Consider the following 9999-nt stretch of genomic DNA (forward strand, 5'->3'; position numbering starts at 1 on the left):
CACACACACACACTGAATACCCGAGTAGGATTGTCAGTCTGTCCATCCTCCTGCAGGTTGTTTCACCTGATTTACATGTGTTTTCATTAACTGCATGCATGTAGAAATCCCAACTTCTATGAACTTTATCCTTTAGTGTAATGTTGCTGTCATATTTCCTGACACAAGCCCGGGCTATTTAATAAAATCGTAGGAATTTGTCTGGTCCAATACCAAGCATTCCATACTTGACAGGTGAAGAGTTGGAGAAGGTGTTACTCTGCCTTATCAGTAGCTGCCTTTCCATCACAAATGTGTCCAAATCTTTGTCTAAATTCTGCTAATGTTGAAAAATACAATTTCATAATTGTGGTGTTTTCATTACATAAGAAATGAAATTAAAATCACATATGATAAATCATCAAAAATAATTTCAGCTTTGGATGTAAACAGTTACATGAGACATATTCATAATTCAGCCATGGTGCTCATCATCTATCAGCCAATCAGAGGAGATGTCAGCGTCTTATTCAGGCACTGGAGCGACAAGTCCTGCCTACTGGGGAGCAGCTACATATGAGGTGTTTTGGGAAAATTGTAGTCAGTGATTTTACATAAGAACTGTGGACTCATCACATTATGAAATGTGATGCTGTGGAGCCAGTTGCACAGTGTTTGAAAAAAACAAAACAGAACATCATCCTAATACTACTTCCTGTTGTCTTTAATGTTTTTGCCAGTGGTAACATCCAGTTGATGTATCGTGTGATGCTAAAAAAAAATGTTTCCATTGCAGTTTTGAAATATACATCTATTCCCATACAGCTGAAAAAACACTTCATCCCACCACAAAAACTTTTTACCAGACAAATTTAGTTTTTTTCTGAATTGGTGTGTTCCCATTAAACAAATTTATTTTCATAATTTCAACTTGCACAGTTTTATGGTTAATGGAAATGCAAATATTGAGGTCAAAATCACCATATCTGATGTATAGTAAGAGGAGATGGTACAATATACAAATTATACTTTCAAAGACTGGTATGAGATTAAATATTCATTATTGTGCACAGGTTAACTGGTGAACTGCTTTAACCGAAAACACCATCAAGTTAGTCATTTTTGTTTATAAACGTAAACAGAGGAAGTCTTCACTCTGCTCCTTGATCATGGTCAGGGTTTTATATGAAGTGGAACTAAAAAAAACATCTCTTGAATTGAAACCACTTTCACTGATCAGACATGGGTTGGATTGGGATCTGGGGAATTTGGAGGCCAGGTCAACTCCTCAACTCATTCTTGTGCTTCTCAGACCATTCCATTTTTGCTTAGGGGCAGACTGCATTATGCTGCTGAAAGAGGCCATAGCTATGATTGCTATTAAATGGTAAAAGTTAGTGAACAGCCATATGAATGGCAGAATCCGAGATTTCCTATCGCATTGATTTCTTAAAGGGGCAGTATCATGTGTTTTCCAGTTATAAAAATCATCTTATAGCACAATCAAGTAATTATGTTACCTCCAGTTAAAAAAATCCTGTATATATTAAATATGACTTGAAAGAAATTTGACTTCACAATTTCAAACCTTGAAATTGGGCCTTTGTCACTTTAAGACATGCTTGTTCTTTCTGAAACTCTGCTTTCAGGAAGTTATCACAACATCACTCCATCAACTCTTTAATAATCTTCTTATCAATGTTTCACTGAGAAGTAGCTCCTATAATGAGCTACTTTTCAGCAGCAGTTCTACCAGGTGTTTGCTAATTGCTGCTGGCAAGTCTAAAGGAGCTGAGTGGCGGAGTTACAGGCCAGAGCTGCTCAGTGAGGCAGAAGCTCGGAATCTGCAGCTCTGAGGAAGAGTTGTGTCTCAAAGGCGGGGCTACGTCCAACCGTGCATTTTGCACAGCTGAATGGTTGCCATGGAGATTAAAGGATTTCTCAAACATGCATGAAAGAATCAAGGTGACACTGCAGGTATATTTTTGATGAGGAAATAAAACTAAAGGCATACCTAACATTATGTGAACATGTAACATTAGAAAAGTTTATTCTTTTAAGGAGTTAAAGTTATGGGCCTGCAGCCACAGCATTCAGACCTTCTTCCTTCAGTTCTGCTGCTGACATGCCCATAGTTGGTGCCTTCTGTGGTGGACAGGGGTCAGCTATTCTGACTGGTCTGCAGCTATGTGACTCAAACAAACTGTGATATATGCTGTTTATTGTGACACATTTCAGAATTTTGGAGTCAGACTCAGATGTCCAAGATGAGGAAAAACACATTTGTCCTCAGAGCAGTGCATCTCCTGGACTCAGATCTGTCCTTACCTAAACCTGTTTCTCTTCAATAAAAATGTTTAATTCTTTTTTTAAAGCATTTTCCTTATTATTGCACTTTTTAAAGTTACTTCTATGTGCTCATGTGTCTGTTTGTACTCATGCCGTCCTTTTAAATTTCCCCTTGGAGATTAATACAGTTTTAAGTTGAAGTGAATTGAAAAACCAGCATCAACATCTTCAGGAAGTTAAGCTACATTAGTGTTAACTATGGGAAATGAGAACTAGTTCTCAGTAAATTAACTGATACAGATTTTCTAATTATTCTCAGTGAAAACTTACTCCACCTTTTAATATGAACATACAGTGAACCATGAGTCTGATGGCAGTTCATGTAGTTTAGATTCAAATTCTGTCAAGATGATGTTAGATAATCTACATGTGTGGTTTAGAGGTTAAAAGTTAGCTGTAGTTTTTCACCACATGCTAATGCTCTCAGATATTGGACAGCACACTACGGGCTTTCTGCTGTATTTGGTTTAGTTTGTTCTAACATGGAAAAAATAGTTCAATAGACTAAACTATTTTACCACCATGTGTATAGACATATTGTTCAGTTCTGTTCAACCTTAACTCCCATATCTGCCTTTGTAAGCCAGGTGTATCCAACTATGAGAAGATCCCATTCACACCCAGACAACACTGGAGAGTGTCATGATCTGTGCTTCTGTGTATTTATTTTTAGGGTTTTCTGTGTTCAGTTTCCTTCCTGTGAGTCTCTGTTGTCTCTGCGTCTTCCCCGTTGATTGCTTCCCAGGTGTGTCTCATTCCTTGATTACCCTCCCTGTGTATTTAAGTCCACCTGTTGTCTTTGTCTCTTGTCGGATCGTTGTCGTACATCTTACGTCTAGCTCTCCAGTCGTCCTGGTTAGCCTTAGCTCCTGTATTCAGTCTCCTTGTTAGTTGCTACCGGTTATTAGCTGTGCGCTATTGTTGTTGCCATGATGCCTGACTGGACTGTTTTTGGGCTACACTCATTAAATTCTCCTGCGTTCATCCTCACCACCTCTCAACCACCACACATGACAGAGAGAGATTATATGTTCCTCCTGGAACAAACGGCTGCACATCAACACACCTGGGACTGTCTGCTAAGTAAACGGTCCAATCCATGAGATGTGGCAATACATATTAAACATCCTGCTGAGAACAACCAGTTATTACACACTGAGACATAAGCTGACTTTTCTCTGGTGTCTGTGATGTGTACACTCAGCTTGACATTATTTCAGTTCAACATATTTTCTGTACTGTATATCTGCTTAATGATTGACAGACGGACAGATTTGTTTTTTAGCTCCCAGGTAGCAATGCCATGCAAAACTCTTACATAGCCATCTAAGTTAAAATGAGAAGTTTCTAAAAGTTTACTAATTAAGAAACATGGACTGCATTTACACTTAACAGACTTAACTGTAGATGTAGAGAAATGCTCAGTTGTAAAAAAAAAAAAATGTTTAGGATTTACAAAATCTGACACACATCCTGAGGGAAGGTAATTAGGCTTGAAGCTGGAGTCCTGGGAATGAAATGAAATTGCAGGTAATGTTTGAGCTGGTGGTCCCATGTTTCTCCCCACTGCTGCCTCCACCCATCAGACCAGGCTGCACTCAGGGAATGGAGCCGTGCTACTGCTGCATCCTCAGGCAAGTCAGCCCAGAGCTATAAATGACTCTCCAGAATCTGCATATCTTCACTAGATCTGAGTGGGAAAGATAGGGGGAGCCACCAGGAGAACGTCAACATGATGCAGGCGGACCCTACACATGGACATTATCACCATCATCAGTGCATGCCTCCTGTTTACAGGCCCACTATAGTGTTAGGGGGGTGCATCACCCCTAACATGGCACCTCTCACCCCTCTTTGGTCCTCCAAATTGGTTTTCAGTTTGGAAAATAACATCAGAACTAAATCACAACAGCAGTCATTTAAGGTTAGCTTAAAGCTGCAGAATGTAACTTTTATAAAATAAAAAATGTTTTTTACACAGTTGTTAAAATTATCATTTTGTCATGACAGCTCCCTTGCCTTCTCCCAGTGTTTCCAGTACTATCTGCAGAAATACACCACTCAGTCAAAAACAACCAATCAGAGCCAGGAGGATGGACTAATGGACAGATTTTAGTTTTCCATCCATATATCATCTATACTAGGGGTGCTCAAGTCCAGTCCTCGAGAGCTACCATCCTGCAACCTTCAGATACTTCCTTGCTCCAACAAGGAGCAAGGAAGTACAATGCAGTACAACAGTACAACACACCTGAATCATCTGATTCAGGTGTGTTGGAGGCGTGTTCAGAGCTGACCCCAGTCTGTTGGAGTAAGGATGTACCTAAAAGTTGCAGGATGGTAGCTCTCAAGGACTGGACTTGAGCACCTCTGATCTATACCCACTTGTCCTTGCAGGGTTTCTGCCCTAGACAGATTGTCATTCCATTACGGGGCAACATTGACACAACCCTGCAGCACCCACACCCAGGGATGAGTCCCAGTGAGCAGCTGGATAGTTAGATTACATGTGGGAGACAGGAGTTCCTCCGTCTGATGGTCCTGGACTTTGGAAGGAGCAGCCTTCCTCTGAACAAACTTCTCTGGCTGCTGATGAACGTGTGCAGAGTGGCCACCATTGTCCAGAGCAATATCCTCCTCTGTGCCACAGTAGCCAGAGAGTCCAGCCTGGAGCTGACCGCTTAGTCTGCCCAGCTCATCAATTTGTCCAACTTGGAAAGGTCTGCCTCGGAAGTGGCATCCTCGGAAGTGGCATGTTGCCCCATAATGGAATGGCAATCTGTCTAGGGCAGAAACTCTGCAAGGACAAATGGGTATAGATCAGGGGTGCTCAAATCCAGTCCTCGAGAGCTACCATCCTACAACTTTTAGGTGCATCCTTACTAAATGAATAAATAAGAATTCATTTATTACTAAGAATTCTTGGACTGAGTCTGTCCCTCCCAAAGCCGATCACCAGCTGCTTAATGTTGGAGGGATTGAGCTGCACTGTGTCTAGTGATCTCCCTTCACTATTTCAATTAAACGGTTTTCTGCTTGAACTATTATGCCTCCACCTGTGTTGCCATATTCCATTTCCTGTGGTGCCTTTTCTAAGTGCACTAGCTCCTTCTAAATCAGAGGTGTCCAAAGTCGGTCCTTGAGGGCCGGCATCCTGCATGTTTTAGTTCTCTCCCTAGTTTAGCACACCTGCATCAAATGATGGCTCATTAGAGGCCTAAGAAGAAAATTGACTTGCTGAGGAGGTTGTTACTACCACCAAGGAGAGAACTAAAACATGCAGGATGCCGGCCCTCGAGGACCGACTTTGGACACCCCTGTTCTAAATCAAATCATTTACATACCCAACACTGGTCTAAGCCGGGACCAAATTTTGTTCTGATTCTTCTTTTTGCTTTAAGGGTAGTGAGTTAAATTATCTGCTAATGCCATCTATCTGTGATTTTAATTTCACATCTGCAATCTTTACCTCATCTGTTTGGTCTCCGGGGACTGTTGAAGTTAAAGTAACACATGCAAGTGTGAAGAAATGTACGCTGATTGCTTCAACTAACAACATAATTATTCCCTGCAATTACTGACCAGTGAACTGGTAAACACTTAGGACAAGAACTTCAACCTGCCAAGTGGAACAACTTTAAGGTGGAGGAGTTGAGTCTGGGTTTGTTTATTTCAAAAGATTCACCTTTAGCAGAACCAGAGCGTAAATAAAACTTGTAATCTGTGCCCCTTAATAAAGTTTACACACGTGTTTCTCCAAGATGTCAGACTTTAACATTATGACTGACTCGTCATAATGTAACCATATTTATTGTAAAGAATTCTGTCTTCTGCTACTAAGAATTCCATCATTTATGACTATGAATCCCTTCCTTTCTTATTCTTTGTAAAAAAGGAATTCCATTTTTTCTTACAAAGAACTCCATCCTTTGTTACTAAGAATTCCATCATTTTTACTAAGAAATTCATCATTTATTAATAAAAATTCCTTCCTCTAATTATAATTCCGTATTTGATTACAAAGAATTCCGTCCTTTATTACTAAGAATCCCTTCCTTTACTGATAATTCCAATAATTATTAGAAAGAATTCTGTCGTATATTACTAAGAATTCCTTACTTTATTAAGAATCCCGTCCTTGATTACAACAAATTCCGTCCATTATAACAAAGAATTCCATCATCTATTACACAGAATTCCGTCTTTTATTAGTAAGAATTCCTCAGAGTTCAGTCATGTCTAAACAATCGGAGTTTGACCCACTTTTTAAGGTGTTCCCTATCAGCTTCCAACATCTTGTATATTTTACTTCTAGCCTGAATACAGACCTGCTTTGATCTGAACCTTTATGTATTTCATGAGCCACCACTAATGGGCGTCATGGTAACAATGAGCTAGTTTGCCGTTTTCTGCTTAGCGATGCTGCTGGTGTCATGTCATGGGTCAGGAGGTGCAGAGCATCTCGTCTTATTCAGCTTAGAGCAGCACTTACCAACACTGTTCCAAAATGTTAAACACCACATTGTGTATCCTGCATTGTATGATCTGCTCTCAACATTCGAAATGTTAATGGAGCTGTAATAACATCACAATGCAACACGCAGGACTTCTATAGTTTGTTTTTGGTCCAGGTCTGTCATCTGTCCCACCCCCATCATTTCTGTCCAGAGGGACACCGGTGCGACTTTGTTTACAAGTTAAGATCCACTTTAAAAAAATCACAATATGAAAGCTAACTACAACAAATAAAAACAGTCAAGACCGCTTTTGTTCCAAATAAACGGATCAAAGGACGGGAGCTCTCCAAGAGGACTGAGAATCTTTGAGAATACCAGGTAGGAAGATACAAATGTAAAAAATCTCAACACCACTGAGAGTAGAGTACAGATTGTAAAGCTGCACTTTAAAAACAGTGTTAACTTAATAAAATTGGTAATTTGGGAAAAAATGCTATTTCTTCTAGGCCAGTGTTTCCCAACACTGGTCCTGCAGACACATTGTCTTGCATATCGAAGATGTTGCCCTGCTTTACGCCTGATTCAGCAGATTGCAGTTCAGCAAACACCCGTCAATTGAAATCACCTGGGCTGAAGCAAGGAAACGCCTAAAACATGCAGGGCAGTGCGCCTGGAGGACCAGGGTTGGGAAACACTGTTCAAGGCAAATGAAAGATGCAGAGGATTTCTGCCAGCTGTCCAGTGATCGCCATCTACAGGTGGGAGAGGGCACAACTACAACTGCGACCTTTATTCTCCAGAGCAACAAGTAATGTACAATGTGTCATTTCACTGAAAGATCTTTAAACTGTATGGATGTTATCTCTGAAACATCTTGGTACTTTGGTAACAGATCCACACCTGTTGCCCATCTTTGTCCTTTATCTCCACAGCCATGCTAATGTCTAATGGTGGAATCATGGTGTCAAATGGATCAGCAGAGATCCTGTCTAACAGTTTAAAGTAATTTGTTTAGAGGCCCAGAGAAGCACCTGTCTACACAGAAGAATGCTGAGGACGAGAATCAAAGCAGTGCAGATTTTCTCTTTTCTGTCTTTGCCGGTGTCCCTGCAGGGCTGTGAGCCATGACTGATAACCCCGAGGAAGAGCAAACTATTTAAACTGGGGCGGTCTCCTCCTCCTCTCTATATGTGCTTCCTCACTCTGAGCAGCTCTGGTGTCCATTAATCATTTTCTTGATGTTGGCCTGTTATTTAACCGTTCCAAGCTAATCTGTACCTCATACTCTCTGTTTCAACAAGGCTGCTAAAACTTTTTAATAACGCTGACAGCAGCTCTGACATTTGATGGATTATGGAGAAAATTTCAAAGGTGATGGAGAGGGGCAGAGGCAAGAGGAAGCATGCTCATTCACAGCGCTGCAAGCAGAAATCCATTCAGTGTGATTATGAAAGCTCCATCACATGACAGCCAGAGCACTTAATCCTTGTTAACACTGCACTTAAAGACAGGACTGTTCTGAATGGAAGGCAGATACAAAAGGTGTGTAATGTCAAGGCTCTGTTGAATTTCAGTAATTTACCACTATGTGCTGTACTTTTGGTATTCAATTTTAATTTTTAAATTCCCTGTTTTGTGTCTAAATCTGTTTCATCTTGAATGGTCTTGTACATGAAATGTGTTATTCAAATTAAACTGAATTGCCTAAGAAAAAGACCCTACGCTGCTCCAACGTGCTGCCTTTATTTAATCTGCAGGAATGAGAGAAGACAAGTAATGGCAGCACATTTAAAGGTGTTTTGTTTCAAGCATAATTGCTTTGTGAAAGCTGAGAATACCCCATGAGATGCAGTGGTGAGAAAATTATCTGCAAAACAAGGAAAACAGAGCACTTTCATGGTGCTCTACCTTCAAAGTGTTATATGGTAGAATTTAGTCAAAAATGGTAGAATTTAAACATTCTGGGTGACCTTTTCTTGCATCAGCGTAAAAGTAATACAAAGTATCTGGAACAGCCACAAGCTCAGTGGTAATTTTTACATGAGTAGAGACCAAACGGATAAAAAAAAAATCTATTTTTCCAGTAATGTCAATTTTGAGAGGCAGGTCTACCTAATAATTTCAGAGCAACATCACATAATTCCCTGCCATTCTACACCTGATTCAGCTGATTGCAGTTCAACAAACACCTGCCAATTGAAATCACCTGGACTGAAGCAAGGAAACTCCTAAAACATGCAGGGCAGTGGTGAGAAAATGATTGGCAAAAATAAGGTGTCTGTGACCAGGGCTCACAGACTCTGCTGGGTCTGCAGCCCAGAAAAGGTGGAGCAGGTTCTGTTTGTCTGCTGCATGTTCCACATGTTATCAAGGGAAAAGATGTCTGAGTGGGACAGATTAGCACAGCCAGACTGCTGACAATAATTATGTAATAATGTTGATATTCAAGATAGTCAAGGGAATATTGAAGATGAAACAAATAAAATATAAATTAAAGACCTCACCATATGCTGTTGAAAACACACACAGACAAATAAAAAAAACTTTTCTTGTGTTAATCCTCACTGACATTGTCCTGATTCTTTAATACTTATGTTTTTTCTTTGTTCATTATTGTTACACTTAGTGTTGTTGTGTGTGTGATAGATTTGTATTTATAAAACTAAAGATCAAACCCCGTCCCATATCGCAGAACATGCAACATTTAACTGTCAAATATAAGAGTACTCCATATTTTACATGAAAGGTAGCAACCCTGCTGTAACTATTCACATTTTCCTTCCACAGACTAAATTTAAAGTGCCTATATGACTTGATTGGACTGTTATGACTTTAACTGAATTTTGAACCAGAATGACAGCATAGGCCTGGATAATATGGCTGAAAAATGTATCACAATATAAGCATTTCATGTCAGTAGATATCCATAATTGCTGAATTGATTTTGTTTAAAATATCTGAAATTCTGTCAAACCGGTGGCATGTTTTATCCACAGTTTTCACTAAATGCTGTTTTTATTTTACAACAGTTATTAGGCTCAGTGACAAAACCTGAAACTACTAGCACGTTGTTGCTAGGTAACCAAAGAGCGTGTTAGTTGATGCCATAAACCTCGCTTTGCTTTGCTTGCTGTGAAAAGCCTTTCCTCTGCCTACATCTCCCAGAATGCTGTGAGGTTCTGGATCAGAGTTCAGTGAATGTTCTATCAGATGT

General features: G+C 40.0%; 1 protein-coding gene and 1 long non-coding RNA gene across 2 annotated transcripts in view; one reads left to right on the forward strand and one right to left on the reverse strand.

The window, feature by feature from the left end:
• septin12 (septin 12) overlaps nucleotides 1–9999 on the reverse strand; it is a 70452-nt gene that overhangs the window by 55811 nt on the left and 4642 nt on the right. The window lies entirely within an intron of this gene.
• LOC106964707 (uncharacterized) lies at nucleotides 7316–8523 on the forward strand. Its single transcript, XR_001428481.1, has 2 exons — nucleotides 7316–7593; nucleotides 7718–8523. It is a non-coding gene; the product is annotated as an uncharacterized LOC106964707 (long non-coding RNA).

Source organism: Poecilia latipinna, unplaced genomic scaffold, assembly GCF_001443285.1.
Source record: "Poecilia latipinna isolate Pla-1442-1.1 unplaced genomic scaffold, P_latipinna-1.0 Scaffold1705, whole genome shotgun sequence".
Classification (NCBI taxonomy): domain Eukaryota; kingdom Metazoa; phylum Chordata; class Actinopteri; order Cyprinodontiformes; family Poeciliidae; genus Poecilia; species Poecilia latipinna.